Below are 6,033 nucleotides of genomic sequence, written 5' to 3' on the forward strand. Positions count from 1 at the left end.
TATGTCATTTGCAACTATCTTTTCCCATTCTGTTGGTTGCCTATTAGTTTTCTTGGTTGCATGGACCTCAAGCATTTTGTAGTATAGAGGTGGAACTTAAGGAAAGGTATTAAGCAGGCTGTGTTTTAGCTTATGGGCAAGTAATAAATTGTATCATTTATCTTGAATGTATCACAGATAAGCTGCTATATAATGATTGCCACTTCAGATAACTGTGAAATTAGGTGATTAACTAGTTGTTACTTAACCTTCTAATTTCTGTATAAGTCTAATTACATGAAATAGAAGTTGGGGTTCTCATTTTTTACTTTGCTTATCCATTTGGAGTGTCATTGTAACTACTGTATTGTAAATGATGGAAAATAATTGCATATGTTAAAAAAATAGTGTTATATTCTAAAAAAAAATAAAAAATAAAGTTACAAAAAAAAAAGAGCAGTCTTAAACACCAAGACTTAATTGCTCAAGTCCATAAAAATCCAGAAGAGTTAACATGGAGAAGGAGCGTTTCCAATGTGTGACATGCTCTGCCAGCACGGAGGCTTGTCACATAACAACAAATGAGTTTTCTGAAATGGAAAGTTGCCTTTGGAAAAATCTCTGCTGTCGTGGTATACATTTGCTTATTTGTTTTCCTCGATTAGCTCAAATCACCCTCAGTACAAATGGCAGGAGAAAGGAAGATTTTGGCAAACAAGAATATGAGGATTGTAAGGGATCATCCAGGCCAGGGGTCTGTGGATGTCCTGTATAGGCGGATTGTAATATCGTCGGTTTTGTAGGTCAGATGGTTTCTATGGCAACCACTAGACTTGACCATTGTAGCTTGAAAACATTCAAAGATGATACACACACCAACGGGCATTTCTGTGTTTCAGTAGAAGTTTATTTTCATAAAAAAACAAAGGGCCAGATCCTGCCTGCCAGCAGGGGTTACTGACTACTAATCTAATTGGATCCTTCATTTTTGTTTTTAAATAAAAAGGAGCACTAATGTTCCAGAAAGGCCCATGTTCTTGGAGTGGTCTAGAGAAAGTTAAGACTCAAAGAACCAGAAACAAAATGATGCAGAATAGTAGCATTTACTAAAATTAAAAGATTTTTGGGGGCGCCTGGGTGGCTCAGTCGGTTAAGCCTCCAGCTTCGGCTCAGGTCAGATCTCACGTTCGTGGGTTTGAGCCCCACGTCAGGCTCTGTGCTGACAGCTAGCTCAGAGCCTGGAGCCTGCTTCCGGTTCTGTGTCTCCTCCTCTCTCTGCCCCTCCCCCTCTCATGCTCTGTCTCTCTCTCTGTATCAAAAATAAATAAAACATTAAACAATTTAAAAAAAATTAAAAGATTTTTATATGAACTCTTACAAAATAAAAGACAAAATAAACATAATGATTTTCTTTGGGCAAGCTTGGAAATAAAGGGAGTAGGAAATTGGAATAAATAAGTAAAAAAAAAAAACTTTGAAGAGTGAATGACTATGCTGTGCTTTGAACAGAGCTTCTGATTGACCCAACTCCTGCTGCTGAGGTCCCATCAAGAAAAGACACACTCAAAGTAACACAAAAACAACGCAAATTTTCATCTTGATTTGAACCTAAATAAATACAGCCATATAAAAAGACTCCTTGGATGTAGAAGATCATGATTTACCATGAATATAATATGATATAGCCTCATGGTATAACTCTATTGAATAACAAATACTGAAAGCACCATGCAGGATACCATAGAATGATTTATAGAAGGAATGGAAGTGAACTAAACATTACTTCTAGAAGCTCCCCATCTTTTGGGAGAAAACAATGCCTAAATGAGTATTATTGAAAGTGTGGTTTGAGGAACACTGGTGACCAGAGAATTTTCACTGCAGATCTGGGATGATACATGCACAGCAGTTGAGAACAAGTTTGTTTGTTTTTTAATTTTTTAAAAATGTTTAACATTTATTTATTTTTGAGAGACAGAGAAAGACAGAGCATGAGCAAGGGTGGGGGGATTGCAGAGAGAGAGAGACAGACACAGAACCCGAAGCAGGCTCCAGGTTCTGAGCACAGAGCCCAATGTGGGGCTCGAACTCACGAACTGTGAGATCATGACCTGAGTCACCCAGGTGCCCCAGTTTTTTAAAATATTATTTATTTTTGAGAGAGAGAGAGAGAGACAGGGTATGAGCAGGAGAGGGTCACAGAGAGACAGAATCTGATGTAGGCTCCAGGCTTTGAACTATCAGCACAGAGCCTGACATAGGGCTTGAACTCATGAACCATGAGATCATGACCTGAGCCAAAGTCTGACGCTTAACAGACTGAGCCACCTAGGTGCACTGAGAACAAGTTTTTAGAAACTTTCATAGCAATCCGTACCACAGCATCTACGTGGACTTGCCTTACTGAACCAGGTCTATATTAAGTCAGGTGTTGTTGAACACATGTAATAAGACACAAATGGCAGGAGTCACATAATCATCAAACTCTGTAGGGCCCCATTCTGGAATAACTGTCCAGATTAAGGAGGTTATAATGGATTGTAAATAAAGTATTATTTTCTTCACTGAAAGAGTCTTGTGATTAAAAAAAAAAAGAAAAATCCAGTTGAACTGAAAAACATGCTAAGAAATTTCATGAAGGCTAATAATTCAAGATAATTTTCTTTTGCAGGTGGCAATGTTGAAACTGATCATAAGCAACTGTTGATGTATGTGGGGACATGTGGTTACTGCGGGGAAAGTTTGGGGGAGAATGTCTGGAATGAACTCTGCTTCTGCAAGGCAAGCAGTCAAGTTGTTCCATTAAGGATGAAATGGGACAGTCTTGCTTATTTGTCTAATACTCTGGGCATTTCAATAATCTTAATACTGCCTTGCAATGAAAAAATTCAACATGTCTTTCCATAAGAAGACCAAAAGGCAAAAGCCCAAGTCAGAAGCTTGGAAGAATAGGGTTTCTGAAGCAGACTAGTTCCATAATTTAACAGTAATTATAAGACAACTTCAACAAGAACCTTGAATATAGATGGGACCCCTCTTGGTTCCTGTCATGTGTTTGTCTTTGGCTGCTACTGGTGCTGGCCCCTGGGGACACAGGAACATTGACGTTCCCTCAGCCAGACTTCTGTTTGTGTTAGACCCCTGCCTCCTGTCCTGATCACTCCATCCCTGATTCCCAGAACTCAGAGCCTCGCCTCCCTTTGTCCATGCCCCCTAGCTTCCTCCTCAAGACCAGACCATTCACCTTGAGGTGTATCTGCTCATCATATCTGTACCTCTGAGATGTCAACTCTTTTTTTTATTTCTTTATTTTAATGTTTATTTATTGGGGGGGGTGAACGTACATATGCGCACATGTGCACAACCAGGAGAGCGGCAGAGAGAGAGGGAAAGAGAGAATCCCAAGCAGCAATGACAGTGCAGAGTCCAACATGGGGCTCTGTCTCATGAACTGTGAGATCATGACCTGAGCCAAAGTCAAGTGTTGAACACTTAACCAGTAGAGCCACCCAGGTGTCCCTGGGCTGTCAACTCTTGATCTGCCAACAGAATGAGAAATAGAGTGGACATAGCATGGGCAGCCAAGAAAGCCGAGACTCATTTCTGTCATCATGGAAATTCCAGTGTGCACTGGAAGGTGTTTAAAAAGGATGGGGTCAAATGCTCCTGGGCAAAGTCAGAGCTGCCGGCCACCCCAAGTCTGCCCCAAGCCAGTGTTTCTGAGCAGCCCTTCTTCTGGGCTTCTCAGGCTCAGCTCACCCCACTGTCTAGGGAATGAGCCCCTACTATTGGCTCCTAAAAACTTGGGACATATAGCTCCATGCCGGACAGATGGAGGTGAGGCAGCTGAGAAGGAAGCAAGGTACAAAGGAGACAGGAGTGTTGCTGAGTGTGGCTCTCTGGAGCAAGCCCAGCTCTCAGGACTTCCTAGGATGGAAACATGAGTCAAGGAGAGGGAACGTGAGATCACAAGGGTCTCATTGCCACCCACCCATAGCAGGGTCCTGGATTGCCTAAGCAGGCAAAGAGGGTTGATAAAAGGCTGATTGCCAGGGCCTGAGACTGGCAGAGAGAAGCTGGATATGAAAGGCTCCTGCTTCTTCTCCTGGCTCCTGTCATTACAAGCTCCTTCACATGGTACTCTCTCGAAGGCCCCCTTAAACCTGAGTTCTCTCCCATGGTCTACAGCTTTGCTCACACTCTCTCTGCCAGCCTCCACTCTTGGTTCCCTGTTGCCACCATCCTGTACTTGGAGTTCCCAAAACTTTGATGTCTGCCCCTCCACCCAGCATCTTTGGCTTACTAACTGATCCTCTTTGGGCATCCAATCTACTTGGGGTCCTCAAAGCAGCCCTGAAGTCTAGGTGAATATCATGGGATGACAATTTGAGTTTTCTGGATCTTTATGCAAATGAGAGATGCACCTTATCGGAGGAGAGAATTAAATCTTCTTTCAAGGTCCTTTTGAAAACAAAGCTAAGAAAGACATAGGTCACCTAGGAGCAGTATGTGTGGGTACCACAAAGACACGGCTGTTTGTAAATTCCTGCAGAGGCCTCAGAGGCTGCTAGGAAGAAAGCCTCAAAACATGGCTTATGTCCTGGAATAGTTTACTCTGGTGAAGCCTCTGGTCTTACGGATGATAAACAACATTCAAAGAAAGAAGATGTCTTGCTGGTCCCTCTTCAGTCATTAGGAGAAACTAGTGCCATAAAGCCTTGAAAACTCACAAACTGATGACACAAGAGGAGCGTCTCTGAAGACAGCAGAGCCCAGTGTAGATAAGGGGCGTTACTCACAGGAGGAAAACAGTGGCCACTAGAACATGCACAGATAGGTCTTAGAGCAGAAGAGTTTTAGACCCACAAAATTACTATTTTATTCTTGACACACCTGGTCTTTAGAAGGAGAAGATAAATCTCTCAAAAACAGACCGATATGATGAACAAACAACTTCTAAAGAAAAATCCAAGTAATTTTTAACACTAGCAGATTATAATATTTTTATAAGAATTCTGTGTGATGCTTTAAAAGTTATGAATAAAAAAGAAAGAAAAGTGAAAAAAGCAAAATGGAAGATGTAAAAAGTACAATGACAAAATTACAGAATTAGAAAGGAAATTACACTATAAATTCTACATTGGTACTTTGAATAAGAAAGTCTATGCCATTTTATTTATAGCCTGAACTGCAGAAAGAGCTCCTCATGCAGAGAGAATGGAAGAGATCATTTGAGAGAGGTCGTTCTAAAATAAACCATTAGAGGAGCGCCTGTGTGGGTCAGTTGATTGAATGTGCGACTCTTGATTTAAGCTCAGGTCGTGATCTCATGGTTCCTTCCTGAGTTTCACTGACAGTGCAGAACCTGCTTGGGATGCTCTCTCTCCGCCCCTCCCCCTCTCTCTGCCCCTCTCTTTCTAGTGCATGCATGCATGCATGCTCTCTCTCTCAAAATAAATAAATAAACATTAAAAAAAATAAACCATTAGATGGCTCAGCTTTTTAAAAAAATTTATAATGTTTATTTTATTTGTGTGTGTGTGTGTGTGTGTGTGAGAGAGAGAGAGAGAGAGAGAGAGAGAGAGAGAGAGCAACAGAGCATGAGCAGGGGAGGGGCAGAGAAAGAGAGAGGGAGATACAGAATCTGAAGCAGGCTCCAGGCTCTGAGCTCTCAGCCCAGAGCCCAACATGGGGCTCAAATTCACAAACTGCGAGATCAGAACCTGAGTGAAGTCAGACGCTTAACCAACTGAGCCACCCAGATGCCCCTAGATGGCTCAGCTTTGATGGTCAATTCTATAAACATGTTCACCAGATATATTCACCAAAAAGAAATGCAAGCCAGGAGAGTTCTTTGGTCCTCACATCGACATCAAAGAAGTTCTCTGCCATGCATCAAAGATGTCCCAACTTGTAAGGACTTCCTCTTCTGAAAATGGAAGATTTGGGCTTTTACCTGAGGAAAGGCCCATAACTAGTCTTAGTGAGTCATCAAAAGGGACCAGTAAATTAATGACCTGAAGTAGAGTGTGATGAAACATATTTTAAACCTTA

Source organism: Suricata suricatta, chromosome 12 (genome assembly GCF_006229205.1).
Source record: "Suricata suricatta isolate VVHF042 chromosome 12, meerkat_22Aug2017_6uvM2_HiC, whole genome shotgun sequence".
Taxonomy (NCBI): Eukaryota; Metazoa; Chordata; class Mammalia; order Carnivora; family Herpestidae; genus Suricata; species Suricata suricatta.